This window comes from Macaca nemestrina, chromosome 15, assembly GCF_043159975.1.
Source record: "Macaca nemestrina isolate mMacNem1 chromosome 15, mMacNem.hap1, whole genome shotgun sequence".
Classification (NCBI taxonomy): domain Eukaryota; kingdom Metazoa; phylum Chordata; class Mammalia; order Primates; family Cercopithecidae; genus Macaca; species Macaca nemestrina.
Window position 1 is genome coordinate 102,825,205 of NC_092139.1, and position 27,195 is coordinate 102,852,399.

The 27,195-nt window shown below is 45.7% G+C and overlaps 1 long non-coding RNA gene across 2 annotated transcripts in view; it reads right to left on the bottom strand.

The window, feature by feature from the left end:
• LOC105493978 (uncharacterized) overlaps positions 1–27,195 on the bottom strand; it is a 96,460-nt gene that overhangs the window by 68,549 nt on the left and 716 nt on the right. For both annotated transcript variants that reach the window (XR_011614110.1, XR_011614111.1), the window contains exons 2-3: positions 17,117–17,233; positions 3,160–3,212 (exon numbers count right to left, since the gene is read on the bottom strand). This is a non-coding gene — a long non-coding RNA (uncharacterized lncRNA). The remainder of the gene's footprint in view (positions 1–3,159; positions 3,213–17,116; positions 17,234–27,195) is intronic.

Below are 27,195 nucleotides of genomic sequence, written 5' to 3' on the forward strand. Positions count from 1 at the left end.
CATCTCTACTAAAAATACAAAAATCAACCAGGCATGGTGGCACAAGCCTGTAATCCCAGCTACTTGGGAGGCTGAGGCACGAGAATCACTTGAACCCAGGAGGTGGAAATTGCAGTGAGCCAAGATTGTGCCACTGCACTCCAGCCTGGGTGACAGAGCGAGATTTCATCTCAAAAAAAAAAAAAAAAAAAAAAAAAAAAAAAAAAAACCAATTAAAAATCAAAATAAATGTAAATGGGCTAAACTCTCCAATTAAAAGACAGAGACTATAACACTGTATTAAGAACTCAATCATGGCTGGACATGGTGGCTCACATCTGTAATCACAGCACTTTGGGAGGCCAAAGCAGGTGGATCACCTGAGGTCAGAAGTTTGAGACCAGCCTGGTCAACATAGCAAAATCCTCTCTCTACTAAAAATATAAAAATTAGCCAGGCATAGTGGTGCACACCTGTAGTCCCAGCTACTTGGGAGGCTGAGGTACAAGAATCACTTGAACCCAGGAGGTGGAGGTTGTGGTGAGCCAAAATTGCACCACTGCACTGCACTCCAGCCTGAGCAACAGAGTGAGAATCTGTAAAAAAAAAAAAAAAAAAACCAACCTCAATTATATGCTATTTATAAGAGGTACAAAAAGGTTGAAAACAATGAAAAAAACTAGACAAATTCCAACAAAGAGATAGCTGTCAGACTGAGAAATATTAAGGCAAAAAAATGCTATCAGGAAGACACAACAATTCTAAACTTGTATGCAACTAATAACATGCATTCAAATACATAAAGCAAAATGTAACTATTAACCTAATATTCACCAAACACATCAGTTAATATACCAAACATGAAAGAATACAGTACCACTTATTGAGCACTTATTGTGGGTGCTCATTTCCAAAAATCATTTTGCTTAGTCCTTATATCAAGCAGGTACCATAATTATTTCCATTTTATACATAAAGAAATCAAGGATTAGAGAACTTAATGTTCTCAATATCACATAGCTAGTAATGGTAGAACTGGTATTCTAACTTTAATCTATCTAGCCTTATAACTCAGAACCTTAAAGTGGGTAGTATACAGAAATATAAGGTCGGCACAATACTGCTAAATAAAACTTGCAGATGGCATTGGGGAATTTGTTATAAATAGGCGATTTCCAGTCAACAGAATGAAATTCTGGGAAAATGTCTTCTCCCTATACAGGAGACTGTCCAGAACAAGGAAGAGATGAGGCAGGAACACAGTCCAAGGCAGAAGAATTGGTACCATAATAGGGTACAGAGTAGGTTCACAGGGACTTACAACAACCAGAACTGGACATCTCAGTGGAGCTAAATCAGCAGCCAGAGCATGTTGGTGTCACCCTCAAGGTTATGGGGTTATAGCTGGACCAAAGTCCTGTTTCTCCAGTATAAGATGGGCCTGGTGAGTGGAAGATAAGACTGAGCCTAAGATGGGATCAAATGGTTCCAACTGTGAGAAAGAAACATTAAACAGGGGCTTATACCAAGACTGATCTCAACAATGCATAGAATAGTACTTCATAAATGTTTGCAGAAGTGAGTTAAACACAAGAGAAACCCTGTGATTCTATCAATGTCAAAATCTTAACAAATTTTTTCCCCAGGATGTGTGTGCCTCTTGTGCCTCCCTTGCTAAAGGTACAACTTGGGTCATAAAGTAAATAGCTTCCATCACACAAAAGTCTCTCTGAAATGATGCCATGATGGTGTTACATGGTTGACCTCATTAATGAAAAGTAGCAATTTCACACAGAGCCAGCATGGGTGATTTCCAGTCGTGGAACGGCTTGGCCTTAGCAGAGTCATCAAAACTCTCTGGGGTCACTGAACTCAAGTATGCATTGAGACATGGTTTAGCTCAGAAAGCCACTTAACATGCTTAGAAAATCGTGGGTCTAAGTCCCTGCATAAAAATAATACTTACAAGGGGTGTATGAAATTATGCTCTAAAACCAATTTACCACATAATAAAATAGGTCTCACAAACAAACATATGACCTGGCCCCTATAACTTCTCTGATCTCATCTTCTATCACCCTTTCATCTTCTCATTTCCCTCTAACTCATTGCACTCCTTTCAGTTCATTGACCCTGCCAGAAACTCATGCATCTCGGGTTCTTTGCATGTGCTATTTCCTCTCCTTGGAATGTTCTTCCAGATGGCCTCATGGCTCACTCCATTCCTTCAAGCCTTTGCCCAGGGTCTCCTCATCAGCAAGGCCTTCCCTGACAGCCCTGAATAAAATAGCAACCCTATCCATGCCATTTGTATCCTGACCTTTTCCATTCCATTCTCCTGTTGTATGTTTCTTTACAACACCTACCACCATCTACAGGACTGCTAAATAGGGGAGTGTGGATTGGGCCTGGGGTAGCAGAAGAGTGACAGGATGAAGTTTTCTTTTACAGTCACCAAGTGCCCACTAAACTGTGAACCAGCCATGTTTGCCATCAGGGAGGCCACGTCTCTAATTTACACAAAAACAACAAATGGGCTGTCAGATACCCTGACCATCTACTACATTGTATGTATCTTTGTCTATTTGTTTTTATCTGTCTCCCTGTACAGAAAAGAAAAAAAATTTAACCTAGCACTCACAACTGCCATCCTTCAGAAGCCCTGTTTATAAGGTTGGCCCTTGGCTGGCATCAGAGAATTTGGAAAGCAGAGTCTGAGGCAAAAGCACATGTGCTATGACTTTATTAGGGAGTGTCACCTAGGGTCATTGGCATGGCTGCTGCTTGTTATCAAGTGCAATGGATTGCTCAGTCGCGTGGGGCTGTCACTGGAGAAGGAGGAAAGATGTGACTGAAAAAAGTCCACTTGGGAGACAACAGAGGAAGCCCTTATGGCTGGTTCCCATCTCCTGTTGGTCAAAGGCTTGCACCAAGTACAACTTTCCTGTACTTCTGGGCAGTGTGGGCACCAAGAGGGTCCCACAGAGTCTGCTGTCACACAGGTGTGGCTATCAGAGAAGCACTGCTGGATTGTGCCACTTGGAGCCAGGCAGAAACCATACATAGCTGGTTGCTACAGCAAGTGGAGCAGACCAAGTCTAAATGCATACCCTCTCTGATGTCTGGCTTGACCCAGGGACAAAATTGATAAGAAATAGGTAATGATTCTTTCCTACTTACAAGTTGTGGGCCACTCTGAGAATTCAGTTATAGAGGTGTGTCTAAAACATGTCCTGAAAGAGATAACACATTTTCTGAGTCCCAGTTCCAGTTCCCAGGAAGTCCTGCTGTATTGATATATTATCCTGGGATTCCATTAGAGCAGAATAATAACAATAACAACAATGACATTCATAATAAATGATAATAATAAAAGCAGCAAGAACAAACACTTATATAGTGCTACGTAACAGGTTTGTTTTTAAGCACCTGGATGAATTTTGTAAACTCTTCCCCCAGGCACACACTCATTTTTCTTGAGCAAGCTTGTGCAGATTTTCTTTCCTTAGGCAAGGTGTAGGCATATCTTTTTTTTTTTTTTGAGACAGCCTCGCTCTGTCGCCCAGGCTGGAGTGCAATGGCGCAATCTCGGCTCACTACAAGCTCCGCCTCCCAGATATATATATATTTTATATATATTACATTTATATATTATAGATAATTTTATGTATATATTGTACATATTATATACATTTATGTATATAATATAAATATAATTTTGTATTTATATTTATAATTATAATATATAAATATATGTATAAACAGAAGCATTAAGAACATCTGATAATTTGATGAAGGGAGCTGTGGAGAAGGAAGTTAAATATAGGTGTCCTTGCATACGTTGCTTTCTTCTGGGCTTCAGTCTCCCCATTTGTAATACAAAGGACTCAAACAGTCTCTGATTCTCTAATAATATGAGCTAGCACTTGGGAGCAGAGGCAGTGCAATAGTGGGTGATGTTATTATGTGTTGATTGATTTAAATTGCTGGCCTTGAGGTGCTACAAGAGCCTTCTGAACACAATGGAAAGATTAAATTACAGTCACTCCAGCTTTGTGGCTGAGTGTCTTTTCTTTTTTTTTTTTTTTTTTTTTGAAAGGAGTCTCACTCTGTTGCCCAGGCTGGAGTGCAGTGGCACAATCTCAGCTCACTGCAAGCTCCACCTCCCAGGTTCACACCATTCTCCTGCCTCAGCCTCCCAAGTAGCTGGGACTACAGGCACCCACCACCATGCCTGGCTAATTTTTTTTTTTTTTTTTTTTGTATCTTTAGTAGAGATGGGGTTTCACTGTGTTAGCCAAGATGGTCTCGATCTCCCAACCTCATGATCCGCCCTCCTCGGCCTCCCAAAGTGCTGGGATTACAGTCATGAGCCACCGCGCCTGGCTGTTTATTCATCAAGAAGTTCTAGAAAGGCTATTACGTGCAGTACCCTGAGCTGGGGACTCAGATAAAGACGTAGTCCCCGTCCTGGAAGAGCATCTAGGCTGCAGCCCCTACCTGTGGGGGAAGAGCAACGTCCTCCAGGTGCTCAAAGCCCAGCCTAGAAGACAAACATACAAAGAACCAGTGGAGACCAGACATGGGTGAGCTGCCTGAGCTTGTACCTGGGCTCTGGGGGCTCAGAAGAGGGTCTGATGGATTCTAATGCTGCTGCTTAGAAACAAGCTGTTGTTCAGTGGAAAACAGGAAAAACCGTGAAGATGATTTCATTCTCCTGAAAACAAGTTAAATCTTGAAACCTTATTACATGGGGAGAAATGTCACAGGGATTTGAACGCCATTAAAAAATAATCAGGGCTCTTAAGCACATTCGGCTATTTTATTGCCTATGTTCCAGCAACCACAAACTTCTGTCAAAAAAGAAATAAATAGCCAAATGCCAATGTCAACTTTAAGAGATGGCCTGGTGGGGCAGGAAGAAAAAAGGACAGGGACTTCGTCTAGTCTGTCCTAGGCAAGTTATGACAGCTCCTTGGATTTTAATTTCCTTGAGCATAAAGTATCTGTAACTATTTCTGCCCCACTTCTCTCATAAGCTTCACAACTACCACTTATTGAACACATATGATGAGGCAGACACCGTACTAGGAAGTATGCATGTATTTATCATCTTGATTCATCTCCACAGTGTCAGAGCAAGGGCAGGTGGTCATTATTCCGCTGTGACCAAGGCCACAGAGGGTTGATGTAACTTTCTGAAGTTCAAAAGCTGTGTGGGGTAGAGCTATGTTCTGAAGCAGGGCTGTCTTGCTTCAAAATCTGGGCAACTGAAGCCATCTTTGGGAGTCTGGAACTCCAAGAAAATAAACCTGGTGGATCCACCCTAATTGTGAAGCACCTTGACCACAGAGCTGAGGAACATGCCTGAAGCATGTCCTCTCCTTACCTAGGCAACTCTGAAGATGACATTAAGGATTCAAGTGTCCAAAGAAAGACATAGGTTCTGGCGAGGTGCAGTGGTTCACACCTGCGATCCCAGCACTTTGGGGGGCTGAAGCAGAAGGACAGTTTGAAACCAGGAGTCAAGACCAGCCTGGATTCCACCTCTACAAAAAGTGAAAGAAAAAAAAAATTAGCCAGGCATGGTGGCACATGCCTGTAGTCCCAGCTATTGGGGAGGCTGAGGCAAGAGGATCCCTTGAGCCCGGGAGGTGAAGGCTGAAGTAAGCTATGATCATGCCACTGCACTCAATCCTAGATGATAGAACAAGACCCTGTCTCAAAGGGAAAAAAAAAAAAAAAGACATAGGTTCTTAGCACTTGCAACCAAGTCAGCAGGTGCCTATGAAGTCACAAGTGGATGGAGTTGGATGAAATATTACCTCCCACCTCCACTGCCCTCCCTCCTGCCTCAGCCCCCTCTAATGGGAAGGGGCTGCGCTTTCCAGTCCAGCCCCCACCTCCACGGAACCAAGCATGCAGGCAGACCCACATAGGAATCCTGAATTAGCTCGACCTGCCTCCCAGCTGCTGGATGAGCCTAATTAGACCAAATTAATAATTTATTCAAGCAAAATGAGACATGCCAAGACACTCCAGGGAGGCTGTAAAATGATAATGCCTTCTTATTAGGGAAATGTGTCAACACCCCATGCAAACTCTGGGTCTGGGATAGAAGCAGGAGGCTTAACTTGATTCACCTTCCGAGGACAGTTCCTGGGTCCTTCCACCCGCATCTCCCCATGTGTGGCATCTCCTGTCTCACGACGCACTCCTCCTCCTTCTTCATCCCCCCTCCTCCTCCTCTTCTTCCTCCCCCTGGTAATTCTCCCCCTCCTTCTGCTCCTCCACCTCTCTTCCTCCTCCTTCTCCTCCCTCTCCTCCTTCTTCACCCTGACACCTCATTAACCTAAACTTTCAAATCATTCTCCCCCACCAGAAAGGAAAGCCGGATGACAAGCTAATATTTCCATGTCACACACTGAGTGATTCTTACATAAAAATTAACAGGCACTTGACAAAGTCATAATTACTAACTAATGATGCATTATGCAATTTCCATAATTAGTGGTGTTATTGATATATCCTCCCAACCACAGAGATGGGGGGGCCACCTTTATTTATAGCCAGAGAAATGGCTAATCTGTGTGCAGGTTGTTGAGAGATAATCTATAGAAAACAGTTCCCTTCTCACCCATGCCCAGACCCAGCACCTGCCCCTCCAGTCCCCTCTGGAGCTGGTTTCTGTCTTCAGAGCAACAGGAACAAACTGATTAATCGTGAGGAAGGATTAATTGAGGATATTGAGATGTAGCACTGGGGCAAAGTTTTCAAGTATCCCAGCCACGCGAGGCATACCACAAAAGCAGATGTGGAGACTGAAAACTTTCATAGAACTTTGCAAACAGCCTCCTTCACCCCTCATCTCACAACGATCCTCCTGGAGGCTGCATCTATTAATCCATTTTTCAGGTGCGAAAACTAAGGCTTGCAGAGGTGAAACAATGTGCAGTGGGCATGCGCAAAGCTGGGATATTAATGCATATCTTCCAGTTAAAAGCCTGGGAGGCAGAAGCTGTAAGGTGGATTCAGATAGCAAGTTCAAACACTCCCTCCCAGTAGCTCTGAAGGCTTAGGCAAGTTACTAACTTCTCTCAGCCCTAGTTTCCTCCCTTTAAAATGAAGGGGGAAAAAAGCCAAAACAGGCCGGGCGCGGTGGCTCAAGCCTGTAATCCCAGCACTTTGGGAGGCCGAGACGGGCGGATCACGAGGTCAGGAGATCGAGACCATCCTGGCTAACACGGTGAAACCCCGTCTCTACTAAAAAATACAAAAAACTAGCCGGGCGAGGTGGCGGGCGCCTGTAGTCCCAGCTACTCGGGAGGCTGAGGCAGGAGAATGGCGTGAACCCGGGAGGCGGAGCTTGCAGTGAGCAGAGATCGCGCCACTGCACTCCAGCCTGGGTGACAGAGCCAGACTCTGTCTCAAAAAAAAAAAAAAAAAAAAAAAAAAACCCAAAACAAAAACCATATCACAGAGTGTTGTTATGATTAAATAAATCCCTCACCATCACATAATTGGTATTACATGTGACATTATATGACCCTATATTACATTATATCATGTGATGTTTGTTATATATCTTTTTCATTGTTCATTGCTTGTTTTCCTCCCTAGACTGTAATCCTGTGGGCAAGTACTTGGGTTGTTTGCTGTTATAGTTCCCTGTCTAGAACAGTGTCTGGCACATATTAGGTGCTCCAAGAATGAAATAATAAATGAAATGCTTAGTACATTGCCTGGGCCATCATTGACACTCAGTAAAATAAGTCCCCTTCTTTCCCTGTTGCCACAGTCAGAAGCTTTGCCTGGCCATGGTCAAGCTGGACAGGGCTTGGATTTCCCTAACATAAACTGGCCTAATTTGAGATGAGGAATCTCCCAGGGACAAGACCAAGCCTCCAATCCAATCAGCCACTGTTTGTTTGATGACCATCAGCATGGAGATTGCTCTCTGGATGATCACACAAACAGATGCTGCAGGCCCCTTGTCTTTGCTGCTTACCCACAAGGGGACAGACTGCAGGTGAAGATCAAAAATAGGAACCACCGGGCAGGGTGCAGTGGTTCACACCTGTAATCTCAGCACTTTGGGAGACCAAGGCAGGCAGATGGCCTTGAGCTCAGGAATTCGAGACCAGCCTGGGCAACATGGCAAAACCCCATCTCTACAGAAAAAAAAAAAATTAAAAATTAGCCGAGCATGATTGCGCATGCCTGTGGTCCCAGCTACTCAAGAGGCTGAGGCTGGAGAATCGCTGGAACCTGGGAGGTGGAGGTTGCAGTGAGCTGAAATCGCACCACTGCATTCCAGCCTGGGTGACAGAGCAAGACTCCGTCTCAGAAAAAAAAAAAATAGCAACCACCATGACAGGTGTGCAAAAGGCTAAGTGAATAACAGAGATAGTGAGTGACCTGAGATGCTGGGAGGGAGAGACAGGGACAGTTAGGTTTGATCTAGAAAGGTTTTATGCCACGCAGAGACAGTGGATTGGGGTTCCCAGAATGCACCATATTTCTTCATCTCCACACATTTGCACATGTTGCTCCTTCTACCTGGGATGCCCTTGTCCTCTTGTCTACCTGCTGAACAACTACTCAACCTTCAAGATTCAGCTCTGATGGAGCCTCCTTTAGAGAGAGTTCCTTGAGCCCTCTAAACACAGATAAGCACCTCCAGTTGATGTAAACTCAGATCACTCTATAGGAAGATGAATTATCAAAATATACACATGCAAGCATCTACTGTATGCACAGCAGTCTGCTAAGCTTGGTGAAGAATATCATGACTGCCCTCAAAGAACTTACCAGAGTACTCTAGTTATGGGGCGGGGCAAGGGATGCAAAACCTACTTTTAGGTGGAAAAATATTAGATTAAATCATATGAAACTGCCATTTTAGTAGGTGATATGGTTTGGCGTGTCCCCATCCAATTCTCATCTTGAATTGTACTCCCATAATTCCCACATGTTGTGGGAGGGACCCAGTGGGAGATAATTGAGTCATGGGGCAGTTTCCTCCATACTGTTCTCATGGTAGGGAATAAGTCTCACGAGATCTGATGGTTTTATAAGGGGTTTTCACTTTTGTGTCTTCCTCATTCTCTCTTTGCCTGCTGCCATCCATGTTAAGATGTGACTTGCTCCTCCTTGCCTTCCACCATTACTGTGAGGCTTCCCCAGTCACGTGGAACTGTAAGTCCAATTAAACCTCTTTCTTTGTAAATTGCCCAGTCTTGGGTATGTCTTTATCATCAGCATGAAAACAGACTAATACAGTAGGTCAAAATGGCTGAATATTGGTAATTCCATATGGTACAACCTAATAATTAACAATGCAAGCTTACCTATAAGCAATCTCATTTTCTAATATCTGCACAGCATTTTCACTTTGCAGGATGCTTTCATGCCCATGATCTCATATGAGCCTCACACTCTCTCTGTGCCTTAGGCACTTTCATTTATTTAGAGATGGGGTCTCGCTCTTGCCCAGGCCAGAATGCAGTGGCACAATCATAGCTCACTGCAGCCTCAACCTCCTGCCCTCAAGCGATCCTCTTGCCTCAGCCTCCTGAGTAGCTGGGACTACAGGCGTGTATCACCACACCTGGCTAAGCTTTAGACACTTTTGTTGTCCCATTTTACAAATGAGAAAACTGACGCACAGGGTCAGTGACTTCCCCAAGGTTCCTGCAGTTAGTAAAAGGCCAAGACAGAACTGGATCCCATATCATCTGAATCCTAATATGATGCTCATGTGTATTGCTCAAGGTTAAACAGACTACTCATGTTGAAGGGGCTGGAGAAGGTATACAAGGAGGAAACTAGAAAAATATAGGAAATATCATAAAATTGAGAATTGTGCAGGGATGGGAACTCATCAATCATTCATTTGGCCAACACTTATTATGCAACTACTAGATGGTAGGCCCTAAGCTAGATACCAGAGAAACAGAAGTGATCTAGGAAAATAAGGTTTCTACCCCCACGGCGGGCAGGGAAGACAACTGTACGCAGGTAAATAAATGATAAGACACACTCAAAAAATCATTAAGTGCTACGAAGAAAATAAAATAGAGTATGTAATGAAGAGTAGGGGATGGGTGAGTGAAGGAAGCCTGAGAGAGGTGAGCAGGGAAGGCCTCCTAGGCATGTTCCCTGTGTGCCAAAAAGTACGGAACCAAGCAGAGTTCTAAGGGAAGAGCATTTCAGGGAGGGTAATTGATATGGTTTAGGCCATGTCCCCACCCAAATCTCATCTTGAATTGTAGCTCTCACAATTCCCATATGTCGTGGGAGGGACCTGGTGGGAGGTCATTGAATCATGGGGGCAGATCTTTCCCATGCTGTTCTCGTGAGAGTGAATAAATCTCATAAGATCTGATGGTTTTTTAAAGGGGAGTTCCCCTGCACATGCTCTCTCTTGCCTGCCACCATGTAAGACATCCCTTCCTATTCTGCCATGAATGTAAGGCCTCCCTAGCCATGTGGAACTTTGAGACAATTAAACCTCTTTCCTTTATAAATTACCCAGTCTCTGGTATGTCTTTATCAGCAGTGTGAGAACAGACTAATACAGTAGTCAATGCAAAAATTGAGGTTAGAATGAGTTTGGTGTCCCAGGTCAGAGACAAGGGCAGTGTGACTGGAGCAAGGGACAAAGAGGGAGTGGTATGAGATGAGGTCTCGGCTTGCAGGAGTCAAGTCAGAGAATAGTTCCTGGGGAAAGTAAGCTGTAACCCACACTGCAAAGATGGCGTAGGATTTGGAGAGGGAGCAGGCAAAGAGGGAGACAGCTCTACCACAAGCATCGTCTCTGATCCCTGGCTAGTCCACTGACTCAGTAGGGGCAGTGATCCTCACCATCCACAGTTTCTTGATGAAGAAATTTCATCAGGATGAAGTGGTTGGATTTAGACTGCAGAACAGACACTTCTAGGAGATTCAATCCTTGTCTTCATCTTCAAACCATAGAAGAAGAATAAAGTTTGTGGCACTCCAAAGTGTTGAATCTGGAGCCTTGACCAATGGGTGGAAGCTTCAGAATAGCAAATTTGGATGCAACAGATGGAGAAACAAGCAGAGCTGAACTCCAAGACAGTGGGCTTATGCAGAAAGCAAGGAGAGTTCCATCCTTGGAGGCATGCCAGCCAAAGCCCAAGCAGCATCTAACAGGGATCTGAGAGAGAGCTGAGTGTCAGAGGAGGTTCAAAAAGGATGACTTTAAGTAGAGTGATCCTGTATTGCAGTTCACCCAGCAGGCCCTGTTATGCTTGTTGTCCCCATGTAGTTGTCCCCATGTAGTTGTTCCCATGTAGTTGTCATTACTGCTACCTTCCTTCATGGAAGTGTCCCAGAATGGGAAATAAATATATGGACCCCTAACTGTAAGGCCTCTCTCAACTCTGACACTCTGTGATTCTCCTCCCTACCACGTTGCCAGCCTCTTCAGCCTCTTCAGCTGTCATCCTACAAGACTTGCTTAAATGTCCCTTCCACCAGGGGCCCTGTCCTCGGTCCTCTGAGCCTGCAGGGAACACCTGCTGGTTCCATCTGCCCAGCAGTCCTTCTGCTGTAATGCCAGCCTGAGTTTCCTTTGGGAAACCTACTCTTCATTCTCTGGGAGTGGGCACAGGACTCCACCTGGCCAATCAGAGCATGCTGACCATCCTCCTGACCAGGTCATCAGTGTGGGGTTGATGACGCCACTTTGACAGTCTGCTGAGAACAAAGCTCACACAGGGGCAAACTGAGCAGAGGCATCGTGCTAAAACCAATTTGAACAACAGGATGCAGCCATGCCTGAAGCCAACCCCAACCCCAGCTTGTCACTTACCTGAGCCAGTAACAACCCCTTTTGGTTAACCCAGTTGAGTGGGGTTTCTGTCATTTGCAGACGAAAGACCATCTGGCCCCTACCCAGTCTAGCCCCCCTGCTGTGTGTCCTCAGAGCACCCTGCACTTTTCCTCTGAATATTTATGTCATCCTTCATTCTAAATCCAGGCTGCACATCTGACTCCTACAAAAGCAGAAACCCCACGAGGGCAGGAACATCTGCCTAAACCCTCCCAGTCCAGTAGGGAGCATGGTTCACTTCTTCCCATCCTGGAGAACTCCACTCAAAAGTGACCTCCTTGGAGAAGCTGCCTCTGAGCACCCTGTCTAAAATAGCTCCTCCAGTGATGCTTTTCTTCCCAGGCCACCAGCTTCTCTTCAGAGTGCCTTTCCTGTCACTTTGCAACGTGTCACTCTAGATTACCTCTCTGTTAACTTATCATCTTTCTCCCCGCAAGAACGTAACTGAAGTCACTGGCTCATAGCAGGGACCTTGCTGTTTGATTTTCCACTGTCTGCACAACGCCTGGCATAGCCAGAGCTTCTGATAACCATGGTGAATGAATGAGTGGGAGTGAATGAAGGAATGAAGTGTCAGCTTGGGAATTCGTTGAAATCCTGGGTGGAACAAGCATAACAAAGTGCCTTGGTAAAGGTGAGGGCTCAATAATTGTCAGCTGTTCTTTCTACTACTTCTACTGTAGTCATTCTTCCTGGGCATTAACCATACCCCAGGTCTGTGCCAGGCACGGCACAAGAGCCCTGCTCCTTGCTCTGGAATTGGCAGCCCAGTTCCTTGGTACCAAGTGGTAGGCTGGAGACTCTAGAGCCTAGTTTGAGAGGAAGGGAGTTCAGACCATAAGAGAGACTAGGGAATCAAGATTCCTGGGTTCTCTTTCCTTGTCCTAACACATTAAGTACTATAGCTAAGAGCTTTACATACATCATTTCACTTAAGCTTCCTAACAACCTCAGGAGGTAAGTAGTATTATTATTCCTGGTTTACAGATGAGGAAACTAAGGCACAGAGAGGCATAATTAACTTGCCCTGAGTCACACAGCCAAATGGCAGAGCCAGGGCTGGGATACAGGACACCTGGTACACCATCTGTCACTTAATCACTAACTAAATGGCCTTTGCATCATGGAGGTTACAAAAAAAAAGGCAGAGCCACTGCTCTCCGAGTAGCCCAGATACATGAAATAGTGTGAGTGCCCTGCACATAAGTGCTTAATAAATTAATGCATCATTCATTGAATTGAGGGGAGGGAGAGAGAGCCAGTCTGACCACAGAATTCAAACCTACTTTGTCCCCTCTCTGGTCAGCATACATTTACCCTCATTCAAGCTAAGAGGTCATTGACGCCATAATTTCAGCTTCCTGCAACTTCAGAAGAATCAATGGAAAGGCAGCCTTCCCTAAGATCTTTTCCTCTGAAAAGAGACGTGGGAAGAGGTGGGTGTGCAGAGAGGAGGCAGAAAGGAACTGTTGATTATATTCAAGATTATATTTGAAATAATTTATAAAGTGTCACATGGTAAATGGGCCTTTAAATGGAGCCTGATACTCCTTCAAACTGCCATTTCTCTCCTTTCCATTCAGGAGAAGTGTTCTCGCCTCACTCCCTCCGCCCCCAACGTCTGAGCAGTGTATAGGCACATTTCAGAGGAGCCAAGAATTAAATCACAATTACATTTCTCTCACCATCTCTTGGACAAGTGCAACGGTTCATTCTTACTGGCTTCTGGAGGCTCAGGGGGCCAGGGGAGGGTTAATAATAATGCTGTGTATTCATAGCCTACTGTTCAGCAAGGAGGGCCTGCAAGCATTATCTTGCAGCAGCCTGTGTTATTAACTGGTAACTGAGCTTTCAGCCCTAAGTCACAGGCTGGAATGAGGCCCCTGAGGTGAGTGAGAACCGAAAGCTGTTTCTAAAAATGGCTAGATCAGGCCAGGCACAGTGGCTTATGCCTGTAATTCCAGCACTTCGGGAGACTGAGGTGGGAAGATTCCTTCAAGCCAGGTGTTTGAGACCAGCCTGGGCAACAAGGCAAGACCCCATCTCAATTAAAAATAAAAAAGAGAGAGAGAGAGAGAGAAATTAGCCGGGCATGGTGGTGCATGCCTATAGTCCCAGCTACACCGGAGGATGACTTGAGCTCAGGAGCGTGAGGCCGCAGTGAGCTATGATCTTGCCACTGCACTCCAGCCTGGGCAACAGAGCAAGAGCTTGACTCTAAAAAGAATAAGAAAAGAAAACGGCAGGTTCCCTCTCCTGTCTGAAGTTTCTCCTGTAAGATGGAGCCCACAAAGGGACAGGCAGAGAGGCTGTAGCAGTTAGGAATGCTTTCTGCTGCCAGTAACAGCACGTCTGACTAATACAAACAAGGAGCTCACAGGTCGATTCAGTAGCTCAGTGATGTCAGGGCAGCGTCCCGCCAATCCTCTTGGCCTTTCCCTCGTGGTTATTAGATGGTCACTATAGCTCCAGACATCACACCGAGGTTGGATGAAAGGGAGGGAAGAGCTAAGACAAATCCACCCATCCCTTTTACCAGTAAAGCAAAAGCTTTCTCAGAAGCCCTACCCTCACCTCCCAGCAGACTTCCACTCACATCCCACTGGCCAAAATGGGGTCACGTTAACATACCAAGCTGCACTCTAAATTAGTTATTAAATGAGAAATAGTGGGGAGAGGCTGCTGGATTAGCCAGCTAACAGTGCAGGGGAGTGAAAAGAGCACTGACCCAGGAGGCAGACCGTTGGGCTCTTCTACCATCTAGGTCCACGATCCCGGTCTGAGTCTCAGTTTCCTCACCTGTAAAATGGGAAGCACTGAACCAGATGAACTATCTCTCTGACACCGAGTCAGTTTATGACTTCTACAGAAATGACCGTGCTGACCTCATGGGGGCCTCCACTCAAGGGTGACCTCCTTGGAGAAGCTGCCTCTGGCCACCCTGTCTAAAATAGCTCCTCCCCTGCTCCTTGCTCTGGAATTGGCAGCCCAGTTCATTGGTACCACCTAGTTTGAGAGGAAGGGAGTTAAGATCATAAGAGAGACTGGGGGATCAAGATTCCTGGCTTCTCTTTCCTTGTCCTAAGATTTTGAGCAGGTCCAGAATAGAGTCTTCCAATCAAAAGTCACGTAACCTGAAATAACAGTAATAACAATAATGATGCAAACTTTGAATGAAACTTTACTATGCACCAGACACTATGCAAGAGCTTCACCAGCATAATCTTCTCAGATTCCAACAATCCCACAATGTAGGTGTTATTAATACACCCATCCGATAGACGGGTAAACTGAGGCTCCACATCATGCCCTCGCCTGATCTCACACAGCTAGGAAGTGGAGGAGCTGGGGTTCAGCTCAGGTTCTTACCAACAGCCCAGGTTCTTAACAGAACATTTTATCCTCTACCCATTCCAGCAACTCTACCGTTATCCTGCTTATCCTTCTTCCCATCGCAACCCTAGAAGGTTGTTTTAGTCCTTTCAGGGTGCTCTAATAAAATACCTTAAACTGGGTAATTTATAAACAATGGAAATGTATTTCTCATAGTTCTGTAGGCTGGGAAGTCAAGATCAAGGGACCAGCATATTCCATGTCTGGTGAGGGCCCATTCTTGGATGGCAACTCCTATATCCTCAAATGACAGAACGGCAAAGAGGGGCAAACAAGCTTTCTTGAGCCTCTTTAATAAGGACACTAATCCCATTCACAAGGACCCCACCCTCATGATTCATTCACCTCTGAAAGGCCTCACCTCTTAATACCACCGTATTGGGGTTCAGGTTTCAATATATGAATACTGGAGAGACGCAAACATCAGGCCATTGCATTCCACCCCTGGCCCCCAAAATTATGTCCTTCTCACATGCTAAATATATTTCATCTCAATAGCCCCAAAAGTCTTACTTCTTTCCAGCATCGACTTTGAACTTGAAGTCCAAAGTGTCATCTGATTATCATCTAAATCAGATCTGTGTGAGACTCAAGGTATAATTCATCCTGCGGCAAGTATCTCTCCAGCTATGTGCCCACTAAATCAAACAAGTTGTGTGCTTCCAAAACACAAGGGTGGGACAAGCATAGGACAGACATGCCCATTCCAAATAGGAGAAATAGGAAGGCAAAAAGGGATAATTTGTCGAATGTAAGTCCAAACCCCAACAGGACAAACAACATTAAGTCTTAGGGCTGGAGAAGAATCTATGACTCAGTGTCTTTGGAACATATTGGGGCAGGGGTTGAGCTCCCAAGGTTCCAAGTGGTCCTGCCCCATGACTTTTCCAGGTACAGCTCATGCAGCAGCTCTTACAGATTGGAGTTGCGTGCCTGTGGCTCTCCCAGACTGGAATCACTGGCCAGTGGCTCTACCGGTCTTTTTCTTTTTTGGGGGAGCTGGGGGAGGTCTGGGGTCTCAGCCCCACCCCCATGGTTCTGCTAGGTTTTTCCCTAGTGGGGATTCTCACAGGTATTGTTCTGCAGCAGTTCTCTGCTTTGGCCCTGAGTCTGTCTAGGGAATACCTTGAAATCTAGGAGGAGGTAGCCATGCTGCCACAGTTTGTGCACTCTGTGTGGCAGCAGAGGTGGCACTATGTGGACATTTATAAGGTTTACCACCTGAATGCTTTGTAGAGAGGGAACAAGGCACACCTAAGGCTTCCAAGGAGTGCTGCACCAGAATGCAGGCAGCAGAGTCCTGAAATCATTCTGCCCCTAAGGCCCTAGCATTCTGGGCCTGAGGTAGGTAGTGTAGCCCCAGAGATCTCCAAAATATCTTCAGGGTCATTTTTTCCACAGTCTTGATGAATAGCGCCTGGATTCTTCTGAGTCATACTAATCTCCTATCAAATGACAGCCTTGGCCACACACTCCATGTGCTCTCCTGAACATGCTTTTTCATTCTTTACAATATGGTAAGGATAAGAATTTTCCAAATCTTTAAGTTCAGCTTCCCTTTTGATTATAAATTCCATCTTTAACATGTGTCTCTCTTCTTGCATTTTACTATTAGTAGTCAAGAGAAGCCATGCCACATCCTCAACACTTTGCTTAAAGATTGATTCTACCAAATATCCTATTTCATCACTGTATTCATCCATTTTCACACTGTTATAAAAAAATACCTAGTCTGGGAGCGGTGGCTCATGCCTGTAATCCCAGCACTCTGGGGACCGAGGTGGGCAGATCACGAGGTCAAGAGATGGAAACCATCCTGGCCAACATGGTGAAATCCAGTCTCCATTAAAGATACAAAAATTAGCTGGGCATGATGGCACATACCTGTAGTCCCAGCTACTTGGGAGGCTGAGGCAGGAAGATCGCTTGAACCCGGGAGGCGGAGGTTGCAGTGAGCCGAGATCATACCACTGTACTTCAGCCTGGCAAGAGAGCAAGAATCTGTCTCAAAAAAAAAAAGAGAAAGAAAAAGAAATACCTGAGACTGGGTAATTTATAAAGGAAAGAGGTTTAATTGACTCCCAGTTCAGCGTGGCTAGGGAGGCCTCAGGAAACTTACAATCATGATGGAAGGCAAAGGAGAAGCAAGGTGCCTCTTACATGACAGTAGGCGACAGAGAGTGTGTGCAGGGAAAAGCAGCAGACACTTATCAAACAACCAGATCTCATGAGAACTCCCTCACTATCATGGGAACAGCATGGGGAAAACCACCCCCATGATCCAATCCCCTCCCACCGGGTCCCTCCCTCGACATATGGGAATTATAATTCAAGATGAGATTTGGGTGGAGACACAGAGCCAAACCATATCAATCACTCAGATGTTCTACCTGCCACAAAGCACTAGGACACACGCACAGTTCAGTCTCATTCTTTGCCAGTGTATAACAAGGATGGCCTTTCCTCTCATTTCCATCTGAGACCGCATCATAATGCCCTTAACCATTCATGTTTCTACCAGCATTCTGTCACAACCTCTTCGGTAATCTCTAAAAAGAAGGCTTTCCCCACAGCTGTCCTTTTCTGAGCCCTCCTGAGAATCGCCCTTAATGTTCCATTCACAGTACTCTAGGCTTTTTCTAGCTTGCACCTCCACCTTCTTCTATTCTCTATCCATTACCCAGTTCCAAAGCCATTTGCACATTTTTAGGTATTTGTTAAAGCTGCACTTCACTTCTCAATACCAATTTTGGTCTTAGTCTGTTTCTGCTGCTATAACAAACTACCATAGACTGGGTGGTTTATAAACAGCAGAAAGTAATTGCTCATAGTTCTGAATGCCAAGAAGTTCAGGATTAAGGCACCAGCAGATTCAGTGTCCGGTGAGGACCCGTTCCTCACAGATGGTGCCTTCTGTGTCATCATATAACAGAAGGGCAAAAAGGGACAAACAAGATCACTTGAGCCTCTTTTATAAGAGCACTAATCCCATTCACGAGAGCTCTGCCCTCATGACCTAGTCACCTCCGAAAGGCCTCAGCTCTTCATATCACCACATTGGGGTTTAGGTTTCAACCTATGAATTTTCTAAGGAACACATGCAGGGGTATGTATCATCCTCATCTTTTACAGAAAAGCAAGTCTCAGAGACATTATGTGATTCATCTGAAGTAACTGCTGCTAAGTGCTAGAGGCACTCAGCTAGAGGCCACGTTGGAATGGAGCATTCAGTCAGAGCCATGCTCTTCCACAATACCATGCCATGCAGGCGTCCACCCAGGCAAGGGCCTCTGGGAGGCTCCTCATCTTTGGAGCTGCTCTATATAAACCCTTGCCAGCATGGCAGGTTCCAGAAAGCCAATCAATGCTGACCCTGCTTGTCTTTCCTGCTAACTCTGGAATTTGTGTTGTCAAGAAGAGCCTGGGAGGGGCATACTGAGTGGGCTTTGCTCCTGTGGGGACTCCTGGGGGTGAGGGGATGGTCTTTGAAGCACTGCATCACGACCAGAGGCTGACTAACACCATGATTCAACCTCTGCGGCAACCAGTTGTTCCAGGGCTCAGGACAGCTGGTAATGGGGTATAAGAAGGGAGACTCTGAGCCCCACAGTCCCCTCTGTTTCTCTCAACCTACAGAAGCAGAAAATAGGATGATGGCCATAGGTTCCCAGATGACAAAACACCAACACACTGACTTGAGGACTTCTGGAAGCCTAATCCTTTGGGGCCATACTCAGTTCCAAGGTGGAAGGGACAGGAATATTTCTTATGCGGACGTAGTATCACTCAGATGCCTTTGGGAGTCAAGAGGAAGCTTCGGAGATCTGCTGTGCTCCATCGCCCCTCTAGGCTACACATTCCCATGAAGCAAAGAGGGGGCCCTGCAACAACGCAGGCTCCTGACAACACCCCTACTTTTCTCTCCCTTGGCCCAACACCACCTCAGACTACCAATTGTCTGGAGACCCCCAGGAACAGTCCTGGGGGGACTGTTCCCATCAAGCCCTCGATCCCTGTTTGTGTCAGCCCTGGTGAGCAGCCCAGGACTCCCAGGGTAGCCTCATCCTCTGGACTCATCCTCATTCAGTTTTACAGAGAGGAGAGGTCACGCCCAGGATCCCCTTCTTGACATTATTTTTCTCCACAGCACCCATCCCCATCTGAAATTCTCTATGCCTTACTGGTTTGTCCCTTTCTGCCTCCCATGTCATGAAAGTAGGCTCCATTAGGGAGAGACATCACGGCCTTATCCCAAACCCTTGGAAGGTCCTGATACATAGTGGGACTTTGACAAGTATTTCCCACATAAATGAACTACTGAATGAATGATGAACGGCAAGCTAATAGGTGCCAAACTAAAAGTGGCTTTCTATGTTGGATCAAATAGCAGCTCCATGCTGTGAGGTGTCTCTGTGGTTCTCCTGGCTTTCCCATCATGCTTGTGAGATGGCTGCCCCAACCCAAAGCACTGCACCTTCATGTGACAATGCCCTAGGACAGGAAGGACAAGTCTCTGCCCTGTGCCCCTTTAGAGGGATGAAGAAAACCTGCCCAGTAGCCCCCAGCAGCCTCACTGGGCAGTTTGTGTCACATGCCTGTGCCTCAGCCCATCACTGGCCAAGAGAATGGAATTCTGTGTTCTGTTTATACAGCATTTCCTGCCCCTCCTCCAGTAAAGGAAGGGACCTGAAGCACCTGGGCTTGAGGTCCCTTGAGCAAAGCCTGGATGCTCTAAGAAGAGAGGAGGTGGGAAGACATTGACTGTGGGGAGGCAGTGCTCCAAGTCTGCCATGAATGCCTTCATTTTAAGTGCAATCTTTTCTTTGAGAGGATGTTTGTGTCCCTCCAAAATCTCTTCCTTAAGAGCTTTATTTTTCTGTGCTTCTTTGTCTTCCCAGCATAAACAGGTCCAGCCAGCCTCAGCAGCTTTCTTTCCTTCCCCCAACTCATTATCGCAGCCCTGCACAAGGGCCGAGGAATCCACCTGACAAAGACAAAATGCCCTCAGCAGCTGGAAGGCAACAAGGCTGTACAGTTTCACATGGTCAGCCATGAGTCAGAAGTTCCGAGAGCGTCTCCTGCCAAAGTTGCTTCTAGGAACACCTGGTGAGGAACTGCTGGCTCAGAGGAGAAGGATCTGGAGGGCGTGGTGAATGAGAAAACATATATAATCTTCCCCCACATTCCTGGTAGCTTCTTATAGTCTAAAAAGCAGTTTGCCTTAGATTTCATCTAACCTTTATTAGAAGCCCAAGAGGTGACCATTATGTTCACCCCCATTTAACAGATGCAGAAATAAAGAATCAGAAAAGTAAGAGTGGGTTGCCCAAAGCTAGGGTCAGAGACCTAGAAGGACCCTGCCACATCACCATTGCACACATGAATGCCTGCTTGAGTGCGCACGTGCATACCTGCATCCATGAACATATGCCTCCAACACATATACATTTTTCAACATTTCACACTGCCCCCAAGGCAAATACTACTTCTGAAACCATCCACAAAGGACCCTTCTCTGAATTTCCTTCTCACGTCCCCTAGCTGAGATGGCTGAACTGGATTGGAGGTGATTCCCTGACCAGGAATTCCAGAAACCATTTTCGATGGTGGCATGAGATTAGTCCTGGGGCTCCACCAAAAAAACAGGTCTTGGTTTCTTGCTGGGGTCCCAATCCATAGGGCTCTCCTCTTTCCACAATTCTGCCCCTGCTGTGAGTTCAGCCCCCATCAAAACAGACACAGAGTAAGAAAAGAGCCTCAGCAGGGAGGACGTAAGTGCTTGAAACTCAGTGTGGTCCCTAGACTGGCAGCATCAGAATCACCTGGGAGCTTGTTAGAACTACAGAATCCCCGACCTTCTGAACCAGAATCTTCACTCTTATGAGATGCCCAGGGAATGCCCAAGAGACAGCAGCCTCCAACTTTAAGATGCAACCTCCAGTTGCCCACACGTCTTGCCTGAACCTTCCCCCTGCTGACTTGTGTAACTAGAGTATTGCATACTTTCCAAGACAAATTCCTACCTGCATTCCACTTATGATAACTATATACCTGAGATGTTCCCTGTGACTAAATGCTTTTACAGGGGTTGGGAGGGCTGTCTACCAGCCCAGGCTGTCTGTGACCAGGAGCCTCAGTCTAAAATCCCACTATCTCATCAGAAAAGAAAGGATGCTGCTGTGGTATATAGATCATGGAGAGACTTTGAGATTAAAAAGACTTGAGTTTGAATTTGCTTGAAGTAAACTGCAAACTTCCTGTGTCCTACTTATGAAATGGAAACAATAAGCCTCCGTTGCAGGACTTTATGAGATCACATAAGAAAAGGTGTTGGCCCAAGGTAGGTGTTCAATATATCTTAGTACTTCTTCACTGACCCACCCATAGATGGTTGTGGCAAACCTTCAGACAAACCTCTATAATCTTGACATCACAAACCAGTGATTATTCCCCCAAATCTGTTAGAATGCTCTGGGCTACAGGTAACAGAAGACCCAACTAAAAGTGGCTTAGATGATGATATGGTCTGGTTCTGTGTCCCCACCCAAATTTCATCTTGAATTGTAATTCCCACGTGTTGGGGAAGGGACCTCGTGGGAGATGATTGAATCATGGGAACTGTTCTCATAATAGTGAGATCTCACAAGATCTGATGGTTTGGGAGGGGCTTTTCGCCCCACTTCACTCTACACTCCTCTCATTCTTCTCCTTCCTGCTGCCAAGTGAAGGACATGTTTGCTTCTCTTTCCACCATGATTGTAAGTTTCCTGAGGCCTCTCCAGCCATGCAGAACTGTGAATCAATTAAACCTCTTTTCTTCAAAAATTACCAAGTCTCAAATATTTCTTCACAGCAGTGTGAAAACAAACTAATACAGATGATAAGAAATTCATCATCTCACATAACAAGCTGTCCAAGGAAATCCAGGGTTGGTTAACTCAGTGGTCTGACACCAGCTTCAAGGACTCAGGTACTTGCTTTCTTTCTGCTCTGTGAGCTTCAGCAGGCCTCATGGGCATAAAAAGACTACAGCTCTTCTAGGCATCACATATTGCATCCAGCAAAAACAAGGGAGTTCCCTACAGCAGACTTCCTCTCAGTTCCTTGGGCCAGGATTGGTTCATACATCCTTGCCTAAACCATTCACTAGCCTGGCCAATCTTGATCTCCTCCCTGAGGCTGAGAAAGGACCCAGCATCTACTAAAGCACATGGTTTCTCTGAGAAAGAAAATAAGATAGGAGAAGCTATTGGCTCCTCAGCCAACAGTGTCTGCCACAGGCCTGCTACCCAGGGTGTGCCTTTCTGACATTGCCTGCTGCACTAAAGCAGCTTCTGGGGGCTGGGGGACCACACTCTTGATAAATCCATTCTTCCCATAGCACTGGTTCTCAAACTCACCTGCACCTTGGAATTGCTTGGATAATTTTTTTAATGCTGATGCCTAGGTCTGTATCGCAGAGATTGTGATCATTGGTCCAAGGTGAGGCCTACGCCTGGGGATTATTTAAATCTCCTCAAATGAGTTAATGTTTGAGAACCACTTGTCTAGATCAGTGGTTCTCAATGTTTAAGGCACCTCAGGGTCATCCAGAGTTTCTGATTCAGCAGGTCTGATGTAGAGCCTGAGGGTTGCATTTCTAAAAAGCTCCCAGGTGATGTGATGGTACTGACTTAGGGACCACACTTTGAGAACTGCTGGTCTGGATTAGTGCTTTATAAACTTCAATGTGCATATAAATCAGTTTGTAGTATCTCATTAAAATGAAGATGTTGGTCCCATAGGTCTGAATGGGGTCCAAGACTCTGCACTTCCAACAAGCTCCCAGGTGATGCTTGTAACCCAAACTGTGTAGCAGGGTCTAGAACAGACAGAGGTCAGCAAACTAGATCCCAAAGGCCAAACCCAGCCTGTCACCTATTTTGTAAATAAAGTTTTATTAGAACACAACCTCAGTCGCACATGGTGGCTCATGCCTGTAATCCTAGCACTCTGGGAGGCCAAGATGGGAGAATCTTTTGAGCCTAGAAGTTCGAGATCAGCCTGAGCAACATAGTGAAACCCTGTCCCTACAAAAAGTAAAAAAATTAACCAGGCATGGTGACACTTACCTCCCAGCTACTTGGGAGGCTGAGGCAGGAGGATTGCTTGAGCCTGGGGAGTCAAGGCTGCAATAAGCCACTGTACTCTAGCCTGGGCAACAGAGCAAGATCCTTGTCTCAAAAAAAAAAAAAAACACACATACACACACACAACCGCACTCATTTATTTACACATTGTCTGTGGCTGTTTTCACAACAACGGCAGAGTTAAGTGATTACAACAGAGATTTCATGGCCTAAGCTGAAAATATCTACTATCTGGCCCTTCACCAAGAAGATATTTGCTGACTTCTGTCTACAATGATCACAGGTTCTCAAATGTGGCTGTACATTGGAATCACCTATGGAGTTTTAATGTCTAGATCCCACTCCTAGAGATGTCTGGTATCTGATGTCCGATGTCTGATGTCCGGTGTAGCTGGTGTGGGATTCAGCTGGGGCACTGGAATTTTTATAAACTTCCCAAATGATGATAATGTGCATTTGAGACTCACTGGTCTAGCAGACATCGCCCTAGCCCCTGCACCCACACCTGTCCTTACATCCAGTGAAGACTTCACTTTAGCAGAGGCTCTGCTTCCAGAGGTCTGCCTTTATCAGCTGTTCTAGGAAAACAAGACAGGTCCAGCTCAGACCTAAGATATGTCCCTTTCCAAAGGGGCATTTTGGAGATGTATCTTAGTCTATTCAGGCTGCTATAACAAACAGCCATAGACCAGGTTGTTTATAAACAACAGAAATGTATTTCTCACAGTTCTGGAGGCTGGAAAGTCCTAGATCAAACTGTGGGCAGATTTGGTGTTTGGTGAGGACCCACTTCCCAGTTCCTAGACGACTGTCTTCTCGCTGTTCTCTTCACATGGCAGAAGACACATGAGAGTTCTCTGGCATCTCTTTGATAAGAACCCTAATTCCAGTTGGCAGGGGTCATGCGGGGGTGTGGGACACAAACCCTCAGTTGATAGCAGTAAGTTCCTGTGGATGTGTAAAGTTCGGCATGCCCATTTACAATAGCTCAGTGTGCATTCTTGTCCCTTCCCAGCTAAACCTCACCAGGTTTGACTTTGCTAACAAGTCCATCTGGCTCCCAACCCTACTGAGAGAGTCTGAACCATTCTCTGGACTGAACCATAGCATGAAGCCACACACCAGATATCATCTGGAAAGAAAATGTGAATTGTCCTTTCTGGAAAAAAGGAAAAGAGAGAGAATTGTCAGCAGTAGAAAGTGGGTTTTCAGGCCTCAGTTTCCAAGTGCAGTGTATAGGTCCTTGGCAGCAAGTCCCAACTGAAGTACCCAGGAGTCCCCTGGTTAAAACACTTGCATAGTCCTGGCGGGGCACAGTGGCTCACACCTGTAATCCCAGCTCTTTGGGAGGCCAAGGCAGGTGAATCACCTGAGGTCAGGAGTTTGAGACTAGCCTGACCAACATGGAGAAACCCTGTCTGTAGTTAAAAAAAAAAAAAAAAAATTAGTTGGGCATGGTGGCGCATGCCTGTAATCCCAACTATTCAGGAAGCAACTGAGGAGGAGAATTGCTTGAACCTGGGAGGCAGAGGTTGCGGCAAGCCAAGATCATGCCATTGCACTCCAGCCTGGGCAACAAGAGCGAAAACTCCATCAAAACACACACACACACACACACACTTGCACAGTCCTTTAGAAAACCTCAAACATTAGCTTTAGAAGAAGAAACATTTTTTTAAAAAGTCAAATAGATGCTGCCGACAAGTCAAAGATAAAAATGGTCCTCCCACTTCTCAATGCACCCTTAAGCTCGAGGGCTTCAGGAGATAGTGGGTAGGGACACATTACTTTGTCTGAAATCACAGCTACATCCTGGAGGATGTTTCCATACCACCCAACCATGGGAGCTGCCACTTGCTCAGCCTTTCTGCTCCTGCTCTAACTCAAGGTGGGCCAGGTATAGGAGCTCATTGCCCTGGCCTCAGTCAGGGACTGGCCCAGAGTTGGCCTTTGATTCACACCAAGCCAATCAGAACCCTTCCCCTGGATACTGGGCAGAGAAAAGAAATCTCAGCCCCTGTCTGGTGGTGAAATTAAGGAACGATGGTCCCTACGATGGGGATGAAGCCAGCCTGAGGAATGAAACTGACAAACAAATGCAGCAAAGATGGGATGGGGAGAGACTCCTTGCAGCATTCAAAACCCCCATTCCTATTGTTCCTGAAGTACAACCGAACCCCTATGCTCCTTATGGTCATCTGAGCCAAATATTCCTTTTTCGCCCAAACTAGTTCGAAGTGAATTTCTGTCTCATGTGACTGGCTACTGTAAAAAATGCAGAGTGGTGAAGTGTGTCTAGGAGGGGTGGCTGTGAACCAGGGATCCCTCCACTGGGGTCAAGTGTCACACTGTTGAGTGGGGCTTAGGGGAAAGAAAATGAGGAGTCCATGTTTTTCTGCTTTAATGTTATAGGAAGGAGGAAAAATCATGTATTAGTCATGTTTCTGCAACAATAAAGCTGCACAATTAACTCCAAAACTCAGAGCCTTTATTAAGCATTTATTTTTTGCACACAAGGGATAATAGTGTTATTCCACCGAGATGGATTAGATTATTGTTCACAATTCTTCATGCTCTCCCTGTAATAAAAGTGCAAGCCCTTTATTGTGTGATTCCTCAGGGCCTCCCTATAGAGTATATTTCCCCACCCCATTGATGTTCAGTCTCATTGTGTGACTTGTCTTGGCCAATGGAATGTGAGCAGACATGAAATGGACAGACTTTCAACATACTTGCAGGGCTTGGCTTGGCTTCTCAGGTTCCATTAGTGCCTTGAAAAGAGCATGTCCTTGGTGCTGCTAGTCCCAGAATAGACATGTGCAACAGGCCTGAACCTGGAGCCAAGCCCAGCTAACACCAGAAGAGCCCAGCAAAACCACAGCTGACCCACAGGACCATGCAAAAAAAGTAAATGCTTGTGGCTGTATGCCAGCAAGTTTGGGGAATGTTCGTTACTCAGCATTATTTCAGCAGATGCCTGACTACCGTAGGAAGTACACACTACACAGTAGGCACTGTGCTAGATGCTTAGCATGTGGTTTCTTATTCAGTCTTCACAATAACCATATGAGGTAGATATTATTATCCCCATTTTACAGATAAGGCGATTGAAGCTCACAGGGTTCTGTTCTTTTCCCAGTGTAACGCTGCAGATAATGACAGGCCAGATTTTGACATCGACTGACTCATTATTTTGAGGTCCACTATCATTTTATAACGCATGTGCATTCTTTTCATTTGAGTTAGGGGAAAAAGACATGTTCAAAGGGGTCCCAGCCCTGAGAATTGGGTATCTGTTATCATCAGATGCACTGCACTGCATTCCACAATGCAGTGGGAATCAATGGTGACGACAGCTGTCAGCCAGAGGGAGAAAAAGTTCCTTCTAGCTCCTGCCAGGCTGAAGTAAGAGGCCTGATGTGCAGGCCTTATGTGCAGGCTTAATGTGTGGAAAAGGTCATATATAACCCCCTGTCGACATGCAGTATTGACCTGGCAGATACTGACGGTGATCACTCTAGTTGTCATTTCTCCCCTCTTTCTTGTTAAGAAAACATCAGTTTTATTCCAGTAGCAAACTACCCAGCCTCAGGATATGAATTGTGATATAGTCCAAAAGAGTCCTGCAATCTTATCTCTCTTTCCCAGATACTAGGTCCAGGTATGGGCATTTGACCCAGTTCCGGAAAATGAGATGCTCAGGGAAGTCTGCTCGATGCTTCTGAGAAAGCTATTTCTCCCTAGTAAGAGAAAGACACCCTCTTCCTTACTGCTGGGTCATTGTGGTGAGGACCTGATGCCTCACTTAGAAGAAATCCCCTGCATGCTGAGAAT